A 13925-nucleotide genomic window follows, 5' to 3' on the forward strand; every position below is an offset into this window, starting at 1 on the left:
CAGCGAATTTATAAGCAATTAAATGAGCAATATAACGTATAATACAATTCATTAGTACACAATATTAAATACTTAATTTATAGGATGACATTACCATGTATTTCATTTAATCCAATATAAAATACATGATATGATTTTCCTCGAATACAGGATATTATAATCCCCTCTCTCGCATGTGCAGAGAGTACAATAAGATCCATAAGTGCAACGTGAAAGATACAGACATTTTTGGGAATTCTTTAAGTCAATAAAAATTTCAAAAATCTAGTAAGTAATTTTTACAAGTAGCCATAATGTTTTTTTTTCTACGCTTTATTTTATGTATTTTTTATTCATTTTCCTAGTTTTTTATTAAGAGTTTTACAATAAATTGAATTTTCTTCTTTCAAAGTGTTTTTTTAAATTTTTATTGTTATTATTTTTATTTTCTTAAAAACATGTTTCTTTGAATTTCATACTTTATTATTACTTTTAATAATTTATGATTTGGACATGTCGTGAACAATGATAAAGGGTGACGGGTCTCATAATATTGTATACAATCTTGAATGTTACCTATGTATGTATGTCCATTTATCTGTTATTGTTCCCTAATATAATAAAATAAATGCATCGCGATAATAAAGGATAAATGATTTTCAACAGTCAATACATATTCAAGTATCCGCGAAAGAGGATAATACGGTGTATTTGATTGTAAAGAAAAATCGTCTTCCGAGAATGACGTGTCTCCATCGTTAAAATTACGATGCTTAATTTTGACAATTACTGCGCTAAGTAGATATGTTATTAAGTCGGTAGATGTCTCTCGTGCATGACCCGCGCAGGGTAAGACCATTGTATATTGTATTTGACTATCTGTGTATCTGTGTTCGAAACGTCAACGAACCATGTGAAATGGATTGGCGCATTATCAATAATGATCGCGTAATTATCATGCATCGTTGTGTTGTCTTATCGACCTGAGTTTGTATGGCTTTTCGCCGATGTGTTTCTAATGAAATTCCGTCGTAAAAACGCTGCCAGTTACCTCACTCGACATTCCCTTGTAAAGTGAAAGCGACGAACGACTGACGAACCATTCTTGCCCGCGCCGGAGGACAGAAGATAATATGTATAAGAGACGAGTCAGTATCGTGTCGTAAAAATATAGCGCAGCCGCAGTGAGTCTTCATAATATCGTGATCCGAATTCATAAAACAAAATCAATTTATTTTAATATCTCGATTTCTCCGGAGAATGCAGAAGAATTATGATAAGAAGTTAGATAAAATACAAACCAATTGGCAAAATTGTGGTCAGTAATTTTATTTGTTATTACAGCAAATTTTACTTAGACGCAATTTAGAGTTGATAAATAAATAACCTGTATGTATTTATAAAAAGATGGTTCTGCTTGCTTCAATGTTTTTTTGTAGTTAAATCGAGCAAAACGCAACTAAAGGTAAATTATAAGCAGTAAAGAGATATTTTCTGGAAATTTTATGTCAGAAATTTATGATTAATTAATAGCTCTAACGTTTTTAAAACAGAAGAAAACAAATATTTAATGAACAACATTGTGTTGAAAACATATTTTTTCTTAATTCCTTCGATTTAAAAAGAAGATTAAATTTAAATTGCATAAATCAAATATAAGCTTTTTACAGTCGGACGTTGGTGGGTTAATTGGGAAACAAGTTTGCTAGCAGGAATAAAATGAATTTATTGTAAGTATATGAGTATTGTATAAATTCTTATGCGTTTTGAAGGGGAGCATTGACATTTTAAAAGAAATTTTTCTACGGCTACCTACCACATTTATAATCGTGTTGTTAGCGGGTAAACTTCCAGTGTTCCCCTCAGTATAAACTTAAAACCTTCTCAGAAAATTACTTGGCAGTACCTACGTACGGGCAGCAGACATCACCTGGTTAGAAATGGAATCATTGTGTTGCATTCTGCGGCAAAAGGCGTTCGGTTTCTTTGAAGGATGAGCGGTTTTCGTAATGATCCGACCAGTTAGGAATAAAAATGCGGGAGTATTAGTGGAACAACCTACACATATTATAATATTTATTATACTTGTACGAGTATAAACACAAACACAATATAATGTCTGTTTAACCTTAATTTAACCTAGAGCATAATTTTTTTAACAACGCAAAGGTCGGTGATCCACACAAAAAATATTTACTTTTAATTACTTTATCGCAAGATAGGTAGTGCCTAAATATATGCATAAAAACATTTCATTTAATCTTCAGTTTTGTAAATTATTATTGCGAAGAAATTGCATTTTTTGTTTAGGATAAACTAATAATAATAATTCTTACAGGCAAGTTATTTGATTTAATACCAATAGCCATTATATTGATTTAAAATTCTAATCATATTTGAGTAATTTAGTGTTTTTAAGAGTGATAGCTCTTAAGTTTACTTACATGTTATTCTTTTTATTATTAAACCAACATTTTTTACATAAGATGCACAGAGAATAAATGAAAAACAGAAACTCTAATTGTAAAAAAAGATATTTGACATTTTCCGCAGCGAATAAAAACTTACCTGCATCAAATTAGTTATATAATAATTAATAGGTATTCAGTAATATAAGAAAAATAATTATACAGTAGCAATATTTAGCAGTAAAATAAAATAAACATTAAAAGGTTCATTGTGTGAATGGAGAGAAAAAATAATAAAAATAAATTAAGAATGAAGGACAATAAAGGCATTATTTTAAAAAAATTAAGAAATCTTAAATAATAAAAAAATACGTTTAGATATACAGTCTATAAAATGGTATCTTAAATTGAATGACAACAGAAAAAAACAGAACGCTTAATGAATTATAATTTTTAAGGTACACAGGACTTTTATTTTTATTTGATTGATTTTATTTACCTATCTCTTGAATCTAGGGCTGTGTACGTATAAATAAGCACATTCGCAAGTACAATGAAGTAATCATGACCTTTTTACCCCGGTTTTCCATTTAGTTAATATTTAGTCCAGCTCGGAGAGCCCATTACATATTATAATATTAGGTACATTCGCGTAACAAAATCGGACTCACGGAACGTGTTCGTACAATTTCCGCCGATACGATTTTCCGTTAAGTTTCGTCCCGAGGAAGGAAAAACGAGAAAATAGTAAAACAAATCCACGACATAAATTATCATTTCATGGTGAATTTATTATTTTTACGTTTTTATCTTGTACGTTCTTTCATACTCATTCTCGCCCAACTTTATGGTTCCACATTTTGCGACTATCCGATACTCGTAAAAAATCAAATACTATTGGCCTTTTTATTTTTGAATAATAAATATCCATAATATTCTATTTAAAACAGAATTAGGAGACTATTTCATTAATGGTACTGAAGATAGAGTTCTTTTTTAATATTAGTTTTTATTTTACTAATAAAAGTACAATTCGTCGTGATCGTAGAACAACGACGTTACTCCTATGCAGAAGTAAGAAACCATTTGCTTTTTTTATTTTTTAAAATTTTATTCGTTCTAAAAAAATATTTTAATATCCCAATATGTCTTCTTGCTCATACTGATTATCGTGGTTTCGGATGTGACAGGGTTTAATGAACACCCATGTTTCAAAAAATGTAATATGTATAACTAACCCAAGTATCAAATGATATGCTTATGTACTTATAAAGTTTGGACATGAAATGTCAAAAAAGATTTTAAGCCGCTCTTATTTAAAGTTGAAGAAAATCACATGCGTCGTTGTTCTATGATCATGACGAATTCGATAAACCACACTTTATAAAGCGATTAAAAAATAAACAGTTTAACTGTTAATAATAATAAATAATCGAAAATAATCGGCGCGCGTGCATGATCAGATGTATGAATGTAGAGGAAGCGAGATCTGTATGCAAATACAAAGTGATATGGCGTTCTATCCTCTCTGCCCATCCTTACGGAGAAACGGCGTGATGGATTGTTTGTTTTGATTTAAGCTAAGAGTTTTTTTTATTCAGAAAGTAAATAAAATTCATTGGGGTGTATATTATATATTTAGAGGTAGAAATGTAATGTTTAAATTTATTTTAGAACCAAAACCTTCCTTTATTTTTTAATTCATTTTCTTTCCTGGATCCTCTTCCTCTTTTCCCTTCTCCTTCTCCTTCCAAACTCATTGCTTGATCCCACTTTCTTAATCATATAGATAATTTGCATTACATACGTGTTTTTATTAATAAGTTTAAACGAATAAGTTTTATCTACCCACTAAAAATCAGCTGTAATTTGAAAATAATTATGTGAACATATTTTTTTTATGAACAAATTTTATGCAATCAACCTTATTGTTAACAACTTAAAAAATATATTTATGTCATGCGCTTGGTTAAGAAAAAAAAACTATCAATTTAAAGCGTTGAAATACAATTAAAGATAATACAAAAATCACAATAATCAATAAATACTACATACTAAGAAGTCGCAAGTCATTTAGATCATGTCATTTATCGCATACTATATCGTAATTTTATTTGTAACAATGTTGGCAGACTGTAGAGTTGGGAGTTTACTAACTCTGCCGCTAGATGGCAACCTCTGGCGGGTTTCGAGCTAACCCACTGCCGCAATCTGTCATTTTATTCAAAACATGTTGACAGTTTGCAAATAAGCTGAAAAGTTTGTGTTTACACATTTTCTGCGGATGAAATGTCAGAATATTCATAATGGTATTAAAACGCACGAATTACTCATTTACCGCAAGATACTAAGATGATAATAAAAAAAAGCTGTTTTGTAATACAGAGCAATAATTTTGTCGAAATATTACGATGGAAGTGAACCACCACTCTGCGTTTTAAAGCTTGTGTCAATTGGACTTATTTTTGAATGGCTCCGAAACATTTACGTATGTATGATTTACAATATGATAATAACTCCATGTTTACGTCAGAATTCTTGTGACGAAAACGTGACGTCAGAGTGACAATATTTATACACGGAAAAATAAGCTACTTGGAATATTTAGACAATCATGAATATCATTGTCAGTCGGCACGTTAAAACGGAGACGGCGTTTCCCCGTAAACGTGAGCTAGTCTCACGCAAATACAAAAAAATCCTAATATCAATTTTGTTTTTCTTGTAACTGGATTGTCTAAAAATGTTTATTTTAAAACGTCTGTTTCTGTGAGGTTTCCGGAGATTATAATACGCGAAACGGTTGAAATATAACTGACAGGTCAGTGGGTTGGTTTTATAAGGGCGAGTTCAGAAGGTTGAACCTTTTCCGGTGGCTACATATTTTGTTTATGCTGTAAACTTACTCTGTAACAGAATGAGCATCTACGCAACACAAGTGTTCTATGGAATCTACTTCAATTGGTAAATCACGTTATCTTCCTACACATTTAAATAACAATTTGTTGACCTGTAAGGCACACATCCCATAGCACCGATATTGTGTCAGACAAAAAACAGATCTACAAAAACAAGCTGACATTTGATGGACAAATACAGTGTACCGACGTGTTTCCATTTGTAGGAAGGAACGTGTTTAAAAACATGTTTACTATTATAAATTAATCGATTCACTATGAAACAAAAAGTCGCTAAAAGTAAATAAAAAATACACATTTCCGATCGCATATTTAAAACTTTTCGCCGCAGTTTGCAAAAAACTTTACTCGCAGTATTAAAGTATGATTTTTACCGTATTTAAATCGCAGGATAAATCGCGATCCCTCTTAAAAATGAATATGATTTATAAATAACATTATACGAGTGATTATAGCAATTATTAGATGCTCTCTCTGAACAAGGAAACCCTAACGAGTGTCATCGGATAATCAAATAAAATGGGGTCTTACACTTCGTAATAGTGCGGAGCATTCTCCCCATATTTTTAATCAAACGATTTATAGGAGGGTGCGCTATCCAGAATAGGTATCCACTGCTTTAATAATGCACGGTTGTACTCTATGTACTGTCCGCGTGTATTGTTTTAACTTATAATGCTCTCCTCACTTCTTAGTAAGGAATGCGTTGGTTCAAAAATTAGGTATTAGAACTTACCATACATGCTTTATACTATTTTTAAGAAGTCAAAATCAGTTTCAGGGTATCGTGCAGTAATTTGTGCGACTTATTCGCTTAATATTATTGAGGTATTATATTACGAAAATGGCGCTTTATAAGCTATCCATTATAATAATAATAATATGTTTTTTGCTAAACAACGTTTTGTTCCTCCATGTTACGTCGTTCATAGTTAAGTTTTTACAATGACAGCGGTGAATAAGCAATTTTTTGACGTATTGAAGACAGGTAAAAACTTTAGAAGTGCGATGAGTTATATTAAACAATAATGGAGTTTGCTCAAGGTAATATTGCGTCCAACTGATGGCACGAGCTATATGCGCCGAGTAATTAATCACTCCTCGGTGTAATCACACTGCAACATTTCATTATTTATACAAATTATTGGTTTTCTTACCCTCAGTGGCAAAGCGTGACGTTATAATACTGTTACGAAATAAATGGGGCACGTTGAGAACGAAGGAGTGTCTAAATATTGATACAGAACAGTGTAAAGCCGAGTTCATAATGTAGCACTCGTCCGCCACGAGCTGTGGACCTACCTTACTCAGCTGTGGGTGTTTGGTGTATGTAATATTTAACTGGGAAGTTTAATACCTACCTACATGCATGCAGTGTCTCGGCCGCCATATTGATTACTGACATCTGTCATTTTCTATGGTGTTGCATTATGAAAGCTCCGAATCATGGTGGCGCGGAAAGAAAATAAGCGCTCTGCTCCACTTTTAAGAAAACAACACGAGAAATGCCGACAGTGCCAGTATTAAGATGCTAGATATTGTTTAATCTAATACGTGCGGGGAATAAAACGAAGTCATTTTGAGTATTTGCGGGTATGTAACCAAGAATTAGGTTCTAGAGTATTTCCGAGGAACATTACGGCCGCTGTTTTCGCACGCGTGTCACCGCTGTGTAAATAACGATTGAATAATAATATGTCAACAGTCCGAACGTCATAATTTACGCGCGTTATAATGACAAATAATTATGAGCATCGCTGTAGGATTCTGTGATTTGGTGACGTACCACGTTCACTGGCAAGTCGGGGCTTGGGGTATTTCCTTTTCCGACGCGAGTGACCACGTGGCATCGGAACTTAGAAAAATAACCGGATGAGCGTTTCCTTCGGTGGTAACTTCAATTCGTCTGGGATTTACTACAGTCGTGTTATGACGAACCGTCTTACTGGAAACAGTGATGTAATCCTTTAACCCTTACGCTGCTACGCAGTTTTTCAAGAATCTAATCAGAAATCCTCTTATTTATACATTTCAAAAATATTTTATCGAATACGTTGTTTTCCAAACACACTACTGTTTTATCAATTAATAGCAATTCCAAGAAAAATCTTCCATTTCATAAATATCTAGTTCAAACCCAATGGAGTGAGCAAGATAGAAAATTCGTGCCGCAAATAGACAATTTTCGTACAGGGGTTGTAAACCCTTTCTAAATTGAAAATAAAAACAAACAAAACTGATCTCGTACTGCAATCTAAAGGCGCATTGTTATTATTGAAACGAAATAATTATGATAGTTTTTTTGTTGATTGCGGGGCAAAGTGCTCTGTTATATATTATCAAACCTACCACTTCCATAGATGCATGCTAAACAAAAATTGAGTAAAATATATCTTGAAATTTGTAAACCGGTAAATGTACTAAGTGATATTATTTCTTGGTAGTTGTCATAATACAATTTTAATTTAAAAAAATAATGTTTTTGTACAACTGTCTCACAAATTGATATCTCTTCTAAGAAAAATATTCCGTTTCACTAATAGCTAGTTCACGCATAATGGATTGAGCGAGATAGACAACAGTTGCCGAAATTACAAACAGCTGAGGTAAATTACATATTTTTTACATTTATATATATTTTTAATCTTACTTTGTTACTTTAACTAACAATTTAACCCTGCAAAGCGTCCTTTTTATTATGAATAAATTTACAAAATATATCATTCAAAATGATAACGGATAGTAAAAGTGATAAAGAAATAATAGTATCTCGCCGAGAAACTCAGAGGCTTAGCAGCTGAACCTATTCCGAAAGTGAATTAGACAATAATGATATTTTTTTAAGTGATAGTGATAACAATTTATAATATGACTCTTACAAAGAGCACGAAATCAAAGAAGCTTTTTCTGAAGTATTTTTGGATCAATATCGAGCTGATATACCTCATTTACGTTTTCTTTGTAGAATAGTTTGTAGAATAGAGTTTGTATAGTAATAATTACGTTTTGTTAGTAGAGTAATATTTACTACCTAATCAACAGCTAAAACATTTTGATTTCCCATTACTGTGGGTACCCATTATAATAAATTAACAAATGATTTTTTTAATATTCAAACCTCCTAATTGACAATCATTAGGTTCCATGGTGAATTATTTTTATGTTTTATGGCTCTTTACTTATTTGTTTATATTCTTAATTATGGGGTTTTCCAGTGATATAGGGACCTCACTAGATAAGAATTTTTATATTAAAGGTAAAGTATACAAATAGTTATTCATTACGGAAGTACATCAGTATTTTCGTAATCACTGAATCGGGTTTAATAGCGGGGAAAACACCGAATATAATTATTTTCCTCAGATATCATATAAGTGATAAAAAATCTTACTATTAACATTGATTTATTCTTTATTTCACTGTTTCTGGAATGTAAAAAAAATCACTGTTTCAGGTCCCGACTAGCTAGAAGTTTCCTGTGTTTAGTCGTTTCTCTTTTCTTTAAAGCACTGTGAATTTAAACATCACAAGTAAATTTATAATGAGGATGTTTAGTGGTTTAAAAAAATAAATTGTTAATAGACGAACCTTTTTTTTTCAATTTTTATGTATCGTATTTTCAGCGCTACGATCTTTTAAAGTTTTGTATTTCTGACATTAATCCGCGTGTGACGTCGCAAGGTCTCTTCCGCTTCTTCTCGGTTAGTTCTGTTGATTGGTTTATTGACGATTAGCAAACCGGAAATCTTAAACAACCCTCTTATCATTGGTTGATTCATATGAACCAGTGACGTCGTTCAAAAATGTTCGTTTTCATTAAAATATTTTTAATTATTTTTTATTCATTTTCAAGAAACTTTGCTGTACAATTTAATGCTTAAATTTTTACTGCGCGTAAGAAAATATTTTTTGTATTAAATTTTCCGTAGGCTTGAAATAGGTACGAAACTAAATAATAACCCGTCGAATAAGTAATTTTTATGTTTTGAAAATGTTTTATACCACTGACGGTTAAGTGCAACAAGCAGTTCGCGAATTCATTTACCCTTTTGGGGATTATGACGTCAGCATCAGTCTAGTTAGAACTTTATGATAGGGATTAACAACAACGATATATCGTTGTTTAGCAGTATAAGGGTTAATAATACACTGGATAGGATGGTTATTCGCCGGTACACTCATTGGAGTTCTATTTTAGGAAATATATAGTAAAATCAGTAATTCTGAAATAATTTATGACCAACAAGATAAAATAAACAATAAAAAAATAGCTATAAATGTAGAGTATTAAGACGCAAAAACGCAAATATTAAGCTACTTCACGTAAATTCAAAGTGGTAAATATTAACTATGAAAATAAGAAAATACGATTTTTTACGGATCACCATTTTTAATATCGGGTTTAATGTTCCCGAGCGCACGACATTTATGTTCGCTTTGTTGTGCATTATTTATATTACGTATAATTAATTATAATCAGTAATCAGCTGTTAACGTGATATGAAAACATAATCAAACAAAGATACTCCGATCATAATAAATAAATACAAATAATACGATTTAATTTTCAGACAAAAGAAACACGACGAAGCTGCCATTCGGAAGATGAATTCATAAACGTTTTAAATAAATAATAATTATAACTTTTTTTTATTTATGCTTCGATTTATTTAAAAAAATAAATTATGTATAATCAATAAAAAGTATTATATAACATACCCGTACGAAAATTTAGAACAGGCATATGTGTAACTAGTGAAGCTGCAATGGATACATGCGAGTACCTTTATCCTTGGAATTTTATATGTCAAATTGTTTTTGCTAACTTTGTATTGCGAGTAAATTATTCGTACCATTTTTTTGACAACAAAATGCCGTATTACGGCACTAAAGCTGAAAAGGAAAATGTAATTGAAATTTCATCAGATTGCCATGATTTATAACAACTTGAGAAATGGACGATGTACGCACAATCTTCGCATCAAATTAGCTTATTTTATACAGCGCTGTTTTAACGATTTTATTGTGTATTTAATAATTATTTTTGAACTATTATAAAGTTTACATACAAAACCTTTTTTTTAATCTTCCTACCCCACCCTGAGTCGCGCCTAATGGTGCCAAGGGCACTGCGCTGCACGAAAACTATACGTAGGTATATTTTTATGTGAAACAAAGATTATCATTGTTTCGCTTCAAAATACAATCGATGGTAATTAACGTACGTGAAAAATAACTTATTCAATTATAATATGATTTAAAACCAATTGGGAGTCGACTTTTAGTTAAATTGCTAATTTTTATTAATTAAGTAGGTATAAGAACTAATTGATTATCTTTTTAATAAAAAAAAATATGAAGAAATTAATGATTCAATAAATCGCACTATAAAATAATGAAAAATCGTACTTAATTTTTAAAAAATCTGTTATACTTTGAATTAAAAAATGGAGGTGATAAATAATTGATATATAGTCACAGATGACTTTATAGTAGGTACATTCCACAAATTTGAGAAAAGAAAACGTTATGAAATATTTTCCACCTGAAATGACGTTTACGCCTGTATTTATTAAGTTCGGATCGTTTCAAATAAATGAAGCAGAGATCTCACTTTTTTTCAACTTTTCCAATTGATTTAACTGAAATTATTTATTGTAAGAACTGCTTACTGATTGAATCTGTTTATTTTTTTTTGTGTTCAAACAGTTCTTTGTTATGATTTGCAATATTTGTTTAATTGAAATAATACGTTCAAATTATTTCTTTATTTAAAAAAATATTGTTTTCGTATATTTCTCGGTTTAAGTAAGATATTATAACTTCGATACTGTTATAAATAATACTTTTATGTTATATTTTGCTGTGATTTTTATATTTTTTCTTTTAAAAAGGCGCTGTCAAATTTTTTCTTCAATTTACGTTAAACTTTTATTCGTTTAGCTATGTGTTTTTTATTACAAATATCATTAATTTCATGTTTTTCTTGTATATTCGCACTATTTTTATGTTTGTGTACATTTTGTTATCCATTATCCGTTCTGTTTTTGCTGTTAATAATAACATAAGTTATGATAAAGGAGAAAAAAAAAGTGTACCGTTGTAATTTTGAATTCCGAAAAAAAAGTAACAGACGTAAAGTGTTAAATAACTGAAAATTGATTTTATCTGTTACATTCCAAGTTTAAACATGGCGTTTACGCGAGTAAATTGTAATCACAGTTTAAATCCCATAACTGGACGATTTGAATTTCAGAAAAGAATACATTTGCACGAAGCGGAATTAGCTCATAACGGGAGTAGAAGATAAATGAACTCGAAACAAAGGAGTTCGATGCGTAAAAACAGTGGACTTCTTTCACATTAGTTTTACGGTTCTTAATGTGTTTAGTGCTTACGTGCGGCTAGCGGAGTTCTAAACTCGCGGTTTACGAAACCCGACTTAAAGTTTATTCGATTATTATAAAACTTTACTTAAACACGCGATAATTTTTTTAATCAGCTGCGATTCACGGATAAATAATTTAAATTACTTCTGAAAAGTTTTAATTAATTTTGTGATTTCGTGGATTTTAACGATTTAAAAAGAAAATGTGTTTTTACCTAAAATAAAATTTGATAAATTATTTCGATTGATTGAGTTATATAAAATTTGTTAAATAAATTATTTTGATTTGTGAATTGTTACAATAATTTATTCAGCCTGCAAAAAAACTTTTTATTAAAGTTTAACATAAATTATTGATATCTAAAGCGCTCGCTTAGTTTATAATTAAATTACTAATATCGATATGAATGATAATATATTTTTTAAAAAGGTGTATTTACCTTGGTTTTCAGAAAATCCAATAAAGTAATTGTTCTTTAAAATCCAACATAAAAGCGGTGACAACACAGATCACAATCACCAATTTCAAAATTGTAAATAAACAATATTTTTTCAATAAACACTAAAATCACGCTTGTTTTTCTCACCGCGTGAAAGCACGCACAATATTGTAAATGTATCGGATAGTCACTGGTTACTTTCGCGAGTGGATAGATAGCGCTTTATGACACACGGAACATTGTTTGAACGGATCGGGAGAGCGTTTCACACAACCACCCCGTGCCGAGAACGAAACGCGACTGGCGACAGCGCGATACGACCGCCGCTAGCAGGTTGTCTTATGCCTGATCTGCGCCAAACTAAATAATCTGTTACTGTGATAGGCGAGGCGAGCGACTTCACCGAAAGGAAGAACAGACTAATTAAAACACCGAGGCAGATCGAAACCCGCGTATTATTTTTTCTACCTATTGCCAAAATGTATTCGTTTTCAAATGCACGGCAAGTGGATGGGTCTTTTTGCTTTATCTACGCAATGATAGTTTACAGATCAATCGAAGTGAAAATAAGCCACTGAGTAGAAACGGCAGTGTACTTATTCGCCGCACTCCCGATAAACAATGGTCACAAATTATTCGGCGAGTATGTGTGAACCGACCTTATTAACTGTTCAATAACAATTATTCGGATTTCGGCCGCCGTGGCGCTAGCGTCGTCCCACCGGCCTTGCCGAACGGTCAATTATTATTGAAATAAAAAGTGTGCGTCTTAGATAAAATTCAGCGCGTCTGTTCATAAAATTAACGCCCGGCGCGATCTTTTTGAAGTTCAATTCGAACTTCGAACGATTCTGGCGTTTTGACTTTTCCACTAGTTTTCTTTGTTTCCCGCCAAACGATTGGAACGTCAAACGTCAATTACTTTAGATTATCGTTAGGTTGCATGTCGCGGGCCATTTTCTTTCATAATTGCTATAATACTCAATTTTTTGTTTTATTTTTCATTCGATTACTTTATCTTCACTCGTCCATGTTCCCATTATTTTTAGGTGACTAATATATTCCATTGTCACTGGTTGTTACTCGTTAAACGATAAGAATGTTTTCACATGAAAAACACATTAAACGGTTACTTTAAAACATGCTATTTGAAACAAATTTGAAATTTGTGACATTAACAATTAAATTTATTTACAATACCTACCTATACATTTTTAATTTCTTAAATTCTAACTTCCTTCATTTTTAAATTGATTTTATTTTATTACTAGGTTATGTTATTGACTATTTTTACTATTTTAGTTTCTAAGTACTCTTATTTTCTATGTGCACTATATGGCGGCCTCCGAGGTCAAAACGCTTGACTCACACACGGAAGGTTCCGGGTTCGATTCCCGGAGAGAACACAAAAATCAAAATGTGATTTTTCTCAAGCCTGGGTGTTCTGTGATGTAATTCACCACTGTAATTGGGCCTCCTGGCCTGTTGTGGTGCAAAGATTGCATAAGTTGTTGTTTTTTTCTCAAATAAATAAACACATTTAAAAAAATACTATTCGTTAAAGCTATTTTCTTGCACCACAAATCGTTAAACTTTCAGTTATTTTGTTTTTGGTGGTCACTGCCAAAGTGTTTTCGCGCCTATTTTTTATTCCTTTTTTAAAAAATCTCCGTCTAACTTTCTGGTATACCCGAAACATTTATCAAGTAATTACAAATCTTCTTTTTTATTGTAATCATATAAATATTATTTTGTTATAATAAATCGTTTGTCAAATGTCAATAGCTTTTGA

At 31.4% G+C, this 13925-nt stretch overlaps 1 protein-coding gene and 1 long non-coding RNA gene across 2 annotated transcripts in view; one reads left to right on the top strand and one right to left on the bottom strand.

Annotated features, from left to right (window-relative positions):
• LOC148276940 (uncharacterized) overlaps positions 1–12756 on the bottom strand; it is a 32823-nt gene extending 20067 nt beyond the window's left edge. The window contains exon 1 of the mRNA XM_088233560.1: positions 12134–12756. The gene's annotated coding sequence lies outside the window, so the exon portion shown is untranslated. The remainder of the gene's footprint in view (positions 1–12133) is intronic.
• On the top strand, positions 4082–10378 carry LOC148276941 (uncharacterized). The gene is made up of 2 exons (XR_015823627.1): positions 4082–5351; positions 9877–10378. It is a non-coding gene; the product is annotated as an uncharacterized LOC148276941 (long non-coding RNA).
• Positions 12757–13925: the final 1169 nt, after the last annotated feature.

This window comes from Micrasema longulum, unplaced genomic scaffold, assembly GCF_059751315.1.
Source record: "Micrasema longulum isolate JH-2025_06_02 unplaced genomic scaffold, ASM5975131v1 h1tg001123l, whole genome shotgun sequence".
NCBI lineage: Eukaryota > Metazoa > Arthropoda > Insecta > Trichoptera > Brachycentridae > Micrasema > Micrasema longulum.